The 8,512-nt window shown below is 53.0% G+C and overlaps 1 long non-coding RNA gene across 1 annotated transcript; it reads right to left on the bottom strand.

The window, feature by feature from the left end:
• Positions 1–2,486: 2,486 nt before the first annotated feature.
• On the bottom strand, positions 2,487–7,581 carry LOC146396273 (uncharacterized). The gene is made up of 3 exons (XR_014828257.1): positions 7,510–7,581; positions 6,930–7,052; positions 2,487–5,568 (listed from the first exon to the last, which is right to left on the bottom strand). It is a non-coding gene; the product is annotated as an uncharacterized LOC146396273 (long non-coding RNA).
• Positions 7,582–8,512: the final 931 nt, after the last annotated feature.

An 8,512-nucleotide genomic window follows, 5' to 3' on the forward strand; every position in this document is an offset into this window, starting at 1 on the left:
CTGCTGAGAGAAGCCAAACCATAAACATTGGGTTCCAGGTGGCCATGAAAACCCAAGTGGTTATCAGATGATAAATGGTGAATTTTGTTCAGAAAGTCTGGCCTCTGGGGAAGGGAGCCTGGAGCCAGTACGGAAGCAGAGGGGGTTGAAGGACAACAAACAAGTTGATGAATAACAAAGGGAAAAGGAACATCAAGACAAACCTCAGTGCTGTGACTCTGAAAACCACACATTCATTGCCCTATGAGGCACTCATCAATTGTCTGGCCCCTGCATAAGGTGGAAGAAACATCTGGTTCTTGCCTCCCTGCAGAGGCCAGCATGGAATGGCACCCCACCCCCACCCAGGCTCACCTGCCCTCGGCCCCTCCCCCACTGCAGAATGACTGGAGGCCTGCATTCTACTGTTGAGATTCAAACTTGGGCTCCTTTACTTGCGTCCTGAGCATCTGTTGGGGCAGGTCCCTCGCTGGGTCCTGCTCTTGACTGTCCATGTTGAGTCCACCAGCCCATGGTGGTCCAGGCCCATGCCTGTGGGAATGGCTTCAGAAGGCGATAAGCCTCTAGACAGGGGCTGTTTTCCAAGAGAAAGGGCCTCCCTCAAATCCCTGTGTTTCCGTTGGGACCCTTCGCTGTGGACATGGAGTTGGACTGAACGAGAGGAAGGCGACAGCACTGCACCCCAGGGACATCTCAGCTGGGGAGCCTGTAGAGACCTGAGGCTGCCCTGGGGAGGACAGCTGCTTGGAGGTGGTTCAAGAGGCCTTGCTCTGGTTGGGGAGGCAGGATGGCAGCAGGCAGGTTGGTGGTTTCTAGAAGGGAGACAAGCCACTTGGAACGTGTATGTAGCCAGTGTCCTCTTGCTATTCAATTTTATAACAAAACTTACTAATTTCAACCAATAGAGGTGAGTCGTTTGAAACAGGAAAAGATTAAATTTTAGAAAATTTGTAAGAAATGACATCTTGTGGAGTTCCCACGGGGGTGCAGCAGGTTAAGCATGTGGCATTTCCACAGTTCCAGCTTAGGTGGGATTCAGTCCCTAGCCTGTTTCTCTATGCTGCAGGTACAGCCAAAAAAAACCCCAGAAAACCTGACATTTCACTGTACTCCTGCCTACAGAATCTAGGCAGAGACGCTGTTTTCACAACTAGACAATTAATTGTTATCCCTAAGGCATTCATTCCTTAACAGTTCTAATCTTTTATATGTATTAATCTCTCTTTAAGAAACATAAGAATCTTGCCAATACCTACGGTTTTATCAATGAACCCATTTTATCAACTGTCAGTGCCATGGCTATACATGTAAGAAATCTAAAATATATATGTGTGTATTGCACATCCCGAGTTTGCAATTTTTCTGCCTTTTGCTTCTTAGGGCCACACCTGCAGCATAGGGGAGTTCCCAGGCTATGGGTCTAATCAGAGCTGCGGCTGCTGGTCACAGCCACAGCCACAGTCACAGCAATGAGGTATCCAAGCCATGTCTATGACCTATACCAGAGCTCACGGCAATGCCGGATCTCTGACCCATTTAGTGAGGCCAGGGATCAACCCTGCATCCTCGTGGATACCAGTCAGATTTGTTTCCACTGTGCCACAACAGGAACTCCTTGGGTTTGCTATTTTTCATATCATACTCTCCCTCCCTCAATCAATCCAATGGTGCTGTGGGGTAATCAGTCCTGACACAGACACCTTTCCCTCACAGAGCCCTGTTCTGGACCCCATACCCACTTCAGCCACCCCTCTCTCCACACTCCTTTCTGCAGTGAGCTGCTCTAGGCCCCACCGGACAGCTGCTAACATACTCTACATGGATGAAACATCGCAGTAGGTTATGTGACAGCAGGTTATCTGGTAGAGCTGCATGAACCAGAGGGACTCAACTCTTGGCCACGCTCAGGCTGCACACACCCCAAACACTTTGCTTCCTGATAGCAGTGACTTTCAAACAAGATTCTTACTCAAGTCCCAGAGAATAATGCAGACATGGGTGCTAGCTGCATGTACATTTCATAAGAAAGGACTTATGATCTTAGAATAAATCTAATCACACATTATAAAATTCATCAACCAATAAGTGAATCATCTGGGGGACATCTACAGTACAAATACTTTCATCTCAGTCTTTCAGAGGTTTCTTTAAATAGTTTTGGAATTTATTTTACCAGGGGGAGGGGTTGGTCAGGGGATTTAGAAAGAGCCCATCACACATTCCCCATCGGACAACAATGTCCTGGAAGGCAGCAACAATGGCTTCCTGCCACCAGCACAAGAGCAACAAGACTAGGGTCAACTCTGCACCCCCTGAAAACATGCCCAGTAACTGGTAGAGAGTATTTATGCTCCAAAAATATGAGACTTCCTCCACCAGTACAAGGATACTCCAAGAATCACTCACAGAGCCCCATCCTCTCAGTTTACAATGAAGAAACAATGGCTGGAAGAAGTGGAGTCATTGGACCAAGGTCACCCAGTAGCTTGGAGTCCAAGTAAATGAATTTATTTAGCAAACAAGGGTCTGGAAACCAGTGCAGTAAAGTCCTCATCATCAGAGTGATTTTATTATTCCTCAGCCAGCCAGCCATATATTTGTTCTATTAAATTTTCACCACACAGCCTTGGCTTTAATATTGTCACATGCATTCCTCTTCTCTCCCCAGAAGAGTGATGCTCTTTGAGGCACAAGATTCCCTCCAAATTCCATGTTAACAGTCCAGGAGAGCCTGGCTCTGCTGGGTGAGGAAGGACCACAACCTGACTCAGTGCTGCTGGTGGTAGCAAGCCAGCTGAGCAATGCCTCAGGTCCTGAGTGGACTCACTGGGAAGGCTGGTCTTGGCACTCAGCAGGGGCTGTCGCAGCAGCTGCATGTCTGTCATATCCACATTAGGTGTCCAGGGCTGATTGAGGGGCCAGAGTGTGGGAGGAGGCTGAGTGCTGGCTGTATAATTAAGACCTAGGAGAGGTACAGGACAACACCCACACCCTCACTTCAACACTGGGAGAAAGCCTGAGACCAAAGTGAACCATGAAGATCAAGGGTGGATGCTGCAGGAATAAGGGGATAAAGCACTGTCTTCCTCATTGAGCACCCTTGCTGGGTAGATCTCTCCTCTGGGACTGTGACCCTCTCTCTGTAAACCAAACTGTCACCAGTCTGAGGTCTTATGTGAAGATGGATCTTCCACATATCAAATTAGGTTTTAGGCTTATCAAGCATCTTCTTGGCACATACTTAGTGGGATGACATTAGTGATGGGGGCCAAAACCCTGCTGTAAGCCATGGTGCTCCATGGCCTGCAGGGTCCTTCGGTGGGGGAGAACTGTGGTCCAGTGACTGCAGGGGCCTACTTGCCATGGGCAGAAACCCAGGATGTCAGTCATCACATATGTGTTTCATCAGAGGGGTCACGTGCTTCATGGTACGCAAACCAGGAAGGAGCATGTGCCAGGAGCTAGGATGCAAGGGCAAGGCTGTCTGAGAACCTCAGTTACTGACCGCAGCTGCATTTTCCACGGGCCACATGCTGTTGCAACTAGACTTTGGTGCAAGCAAGTTTAGAGGGGTTCTCCATGGTGGGAGCTGTGTTCTCTCCTGATGGCACTCTGCCCATGCCAGCCTTGTGGTGTGAAGACAGAATGAGGATTGGGTGGGCTGTTTCTCAGCTGTGAAACCTGCATAAAAGGAGCTGAACCTCAGATATTCAGGCTTATGGACTGTCAGTGAGACCATGCTCCTTGCCTCTGATCCTTTCCTGCTTCCTCATCCTATTTCTTCACCAGTGAGCCTGAAAAGTAGGCATGGATATAGGAATGGAGGATGGAGGCTCCAGCCCAGCAGCACAGTGGTGCTGACCAGTGAGGCATGGAAGTCCTCATGTGATGCCGAGGCTCATCGTCCAGCATAGATGCAGGCAAAGCCCAGTGGAGATTTCAAAGTCAAGAGGAGAGTGTACTCAGAAGGCTGTGCCTGGACATCTCTGACTCTAGAATGAAGCTTGCTCAGAGGCAGAGGGGAAACCAGTCAGTTGGTTAGAGAAAAGCCTTTAGCTCTGCCATTTAAACTAACAGACTTACAAATTACCTGACAGGCTTTGGGACAACACGAGGAATCCTCAGAAGACTAGGGTCAACTTCCTAGCAAGTTTTGTTCTAACAAGAGGGGGAGGAAGCCCTGTATTTTAGCAAATAGCTGGGAGAGGAGGAACGAGCCAAGTGAAAAGGCAGATGAGGCTGGCAGCCCCGGGCAATCTTCAAAAAATTACTGGGAGAAACCCAGGGGGAGCGAGGAAGCTGTTGATGGGAGGTTCTGTTCCTGGTGGGCGTGGGGGGTTGCTGTTCTGCTGCAGAACTTGGAAAGCTGAGTCAAGCCATGGTGCTTGATTTAGCTTGGCTTGGTCTTTCTCAGGTGGAGCATTTGACAGGCACCTGCAGAGCTCTCTCTGGACCCCAGAGAGCTCAGACTACAAATCATCATTAGCAAAAGGTTCACAGCTTAGGTTAAGAAATGAGAAGGGACTAGGTCCATCGTCAGCAGATGAAGAAACCAGGAGGCACTCTTTTCCACACAGAAGCCAAAGACAGCAGCCTTAAAATGTCTTGGGCCAGTTTGAAGAAGTATAGGGAAAAGAGCAATGGTTGTAAGGAAAGCAGGGCCCTTAATTTTGTTTGGAAGCTGCTTATTATAATTGTGGATTCCATTGTCACCTGGGGTGTGGGAACCCTTGAGAATAGAAAAGGGGATTTCGGAAGTTTTAACGCACAGCCTATACATGGTGAAGAGACAGGAAATGCCATGAAACCTGAAGGTGCCCCCAATGCAAGTTACACACTTGTTAGCTGACAGTGGGGCTTTGGATGCCATTTTTCAGGGCGAAAGGCAGTCTGTCTAAAGGGTAGAAGGTGTCCCTAGAACATAGAAACTCTGTGTCACAACCCATTGACCGGAGACAGCTTTTAATTGACCATGGATGTTTGAGGCTAGAGTCTGGTGAAATTATGCACTTTTAATGGCAACTTGGAGGAGCTGAACCAGGACATGCGCTGCTCTTTTCTCTCTTTGACTCCTTGTCCATCGTCCTCCTCTACACACTGCAAGCCATCTGCCATAGTCTGTAACTGGTGACAACTGTGCAGATTTAAACTGCAGGAGAGGCATCAGGCTCTGCAAACTCCGCATTTCCAAAATCGCTGTTTGGACTGTAAGCTGACCAAATAGACACATTTAGGATTTGGGCTCCTGTTTCCCAGCCAGAAATGCAGGCCTGGGAAAAGATGCTTCTCTATCTTGACACAAAGCTTTGTCTTGACAATTCATTGGAGCGTTGAGAAAATGGAACACAGAAGTCTTAGAGTTGGTGCAGCCCAATTTGGAAGCACTGGGAGGCTCCACATCCATTCCGGGGAAAATGAATTATGCTGCAGGTTCCAAAGAAGATCCTGACATTATCAGGAGCCGCTCTCACTAGGGCCCTCTGGTCAGGACCAGCCAGAGGAAGAAAAAGGAGGAGAGAAGAGATGCTTTTCCGGTATCTTAGGTCTTGAGTTGATGATGGGAGGGAGCTGGGTGAGAAATTTTGCAAAGTTATAACACATTGTTACGATCCCTCACCTCGTCAGCTCCTGTCTGCTTGACAAGGACAATACCCCTTCAGGAAAATAAGAAATAAAATGGAAAGTGGCCTCACGATGAAGTTACCTGAAGCAATGGCCTGATATGTTACAGAGTGTTGGGAGCAACATTAAAAAGGCATTTGTAACTGGCCACCTCCATGGCTCCAAGTGGAAGCTGATGCAGGCCTTCTCAGTCCCAGGGCTTTTGTGAGAGTTGGCCCCTCATGACCACTCTTGGCAAGCCAGGCCTGGGACCCTGGGGACCCCACCTGAGAAAAATTCCTTTTAAAGAGTCACAGCCCCTCTAACATGGACATTCTAGCAAGAGTCACGTCTGGGCAGAGGGTCAGAGGCATTCGCACCTGTGAGAGCACGAAGGAGGAGCCCAGCACCAAAGGGGGCTGGAAGTTGGCAACTGTCACCACAATAATCTAATTATTACACTGCTCCTGTCCCCTCCTGAATAACTTTTTTATTGAAGTAGAGTGGATTTCCAATGTTGTGTGTCAGGTGTGCAGAAAAGTGATTCCATTATACCCCTGCATGTGTATATCTAGTCTTTTCCAGATTCGTTTCCATTACAGGTTCGTACAAGATGCTGATAGGTTGTCTATTTGATATTTAGTAGTGCTGATAACGTCCTCAATCTACCATAACTGGGCCCATCTGAATGACACCCAACACCGCTCCTTCCTGAAGGCTTTCCTCTCAAGCTGGATGCCTGTCAAGATTCCTGTGCTGTGTGACAGCCCTCTCACTGCTGGCCCTGCAGTCAGCCCCTTCTCCACTTCCTCTAGCTGTCCTCTCACCTCATCACCACCCACCCCGCCTTATTCCCACCTCATTACCGACCTCCCACTTCATCACAGCTGTCACCATCCCATCGCCACCCTCCTCCTTCACCCCCATCCTCCCACCTCACCGCAGATATCCTAACCACCCTCTCTCTCAGCTCAACTCCACCATCCTCCCACCTCATCTCCGTAACCCCACCTCATCGCTGTCCTCCCCACTTCATCACTGGCATCCTCCCACCTCACCACCACCCCCCCATCTCATCACCAACCTCCCACCTCATCACCATCCTCCCCACCTCACCACCACCCTCACATCTCATCTCCGTCTTCCCCACCGCCCCCTCACTCCCTCAGCACCACCACCTGCTCCCCACTGGCTCTTCTGGCGCCCTGGACTCCTCTGCCCCACCCCAGGCCTCCTTCTCCTCCTCAGCAGTTCAACTGTCACCTACAAAGCCCATTAACAATTCCCTGCTCATAAAAGTACAGTCTGGGAAATAAAGCAAAGTCTACCTTTTCTTTTCCTTTGTGCTTGGCCAGGTTTCAGTTGCTTGCAGGGCGCAGTGCAGAGACACCACGCCTGCACTGCAGACCCCAGTTAGGGAAGCAGCTGCGCCAGCCGTTAAAAAACGGTTCCTGAGGAAATAAGAGCAACACCGCGATTCAAGATGGCAGAGGACTGTGAACTAGGCTGTGCCTGGGATTGGGTGTGAGCCGTGTGCCCCCGCCTCCCGCGGCCTGCCGAGGCCCCGCCCCCCGGGCACATTGCCAGCCGAGGCCCCGCCTCCCCGCGCGCGGCCTGCCGAGACCACGCCCCCCCAGGAAAAGGCCTGCCGAGGCCCCGCCTCCCTGGCTCGCCCTGCAGAAGCCGCGACCCCCAGTCATATAGCCTACCGAGGCCCCGCTCCCCCCGCGCGCGGCCTGTCGAAGCACCACCTCCCCATGCGCGGCCTGCCGAGGCTCCGCCCCCCCGGCACAGGGCCTGCCGAGGTTTCTCCTCCCTGGCAAGCGGCCTGCCAAGGCCCTGCCTCCCTGGCATATGGCTTGCCGAGGCCCCGCCTCCCCGCGCGGGGCTTGCAGGAGCCGCGCCCACCTGGCACTTGGCCTGCCCTGGCACCACCGCTCCGCGCGCATGGCCTGCAGAAACCTTGCCCACCTGGCACTTGGCCTGCTGAGTCCCCGCCCCCCCGGCACACGGCCCGCCGAGACCCCGCCTCCCCGCGCATGGCTTTCCCAGGCCCCTTCCCCCAGCACAAGGCCTGTCTAGGCCCCACCTCCCCCCGCGGCCCCCAGAAGCCGCGCCCCCCAATCACAAAGCCTGCCGAGGCCCGGCCCCCCGGCGCAGGGCCTGCCGACACCCCGCCTCCCCCAGGTCGACCTGAAGAAGCGGCGCCCCCCCGTCACACAGCCTGCCGAGGCCCCGCCCCCCTGACACCTGGACTGAAGAGGCCCTGCCTCCCCGCAAGGCCTACTGAGGGGGGGTCCCCCTCGCACCCTACAGGGCCTGCTAAGGCCCCGTCTTCCTGCCGAGTCTGCCCGCCCCCCGCCGCCACCCCACGCCGCCTGCAGTGGCTCTGCGCCCCACCGCCGAGCCCCAGCGCGCCTGCCTTGTCACCTCGCCAACACCCCCCCACCCCCGCCACCCGCCCATGAACTGAGGAGACACTGTGAAGCTCCCAGGCCCGCCTGACTGCAGAGTGCGTGCTTGGAGCTCACAGCCCCGTCTTCGGGTGATGGAGAATGCTTTCCTTTCCTTCCCTGGGCCGGAGCCACGAGGGCAGGTGGCCCCTTGATGCGGCCCAGCTGGAAAGTGTCAGGAACACAACTTCCACCTGGTCTCTATGCCTACTGCTGGAAGCTACCGTGTCCAGCTCCCTTGGCCCATCCCCAGCTCTACCTGCAGTGGTTACCCTCTGCTCCCCGCTGCTGGCCAGGTCCCACCTAGGCCACCATCCCCGGGCCTCTGGCCGCTCACAGTCCCTCCCTGCACCTGCTCCCTCCAGGCCTCTTCCACGTTGTCCTAGGTCCCCCACAACCACACTGTTCCCACCCTTCCCTCACTGGTCCCCAGCTTCGGTCTCATCCACTCAGGTGTC

Source organism: Sus scrofa, chromosome 14, assembly GCF_054392235.1.
Source record: "Sus scrofa isolate SSC_HxYL_T2T_F1_AM1 chromosome 14, Sscrofa_HxYL_maternal_Yorkshire_Landrace_v2.0, whole genome shotgun sequence".
NCBI classification, from domain to species: Eukaryota; Metazoa; Chordata; class Mammalia; order Artiodactyla; family Suidae; genus Sus; species Sus scrofa.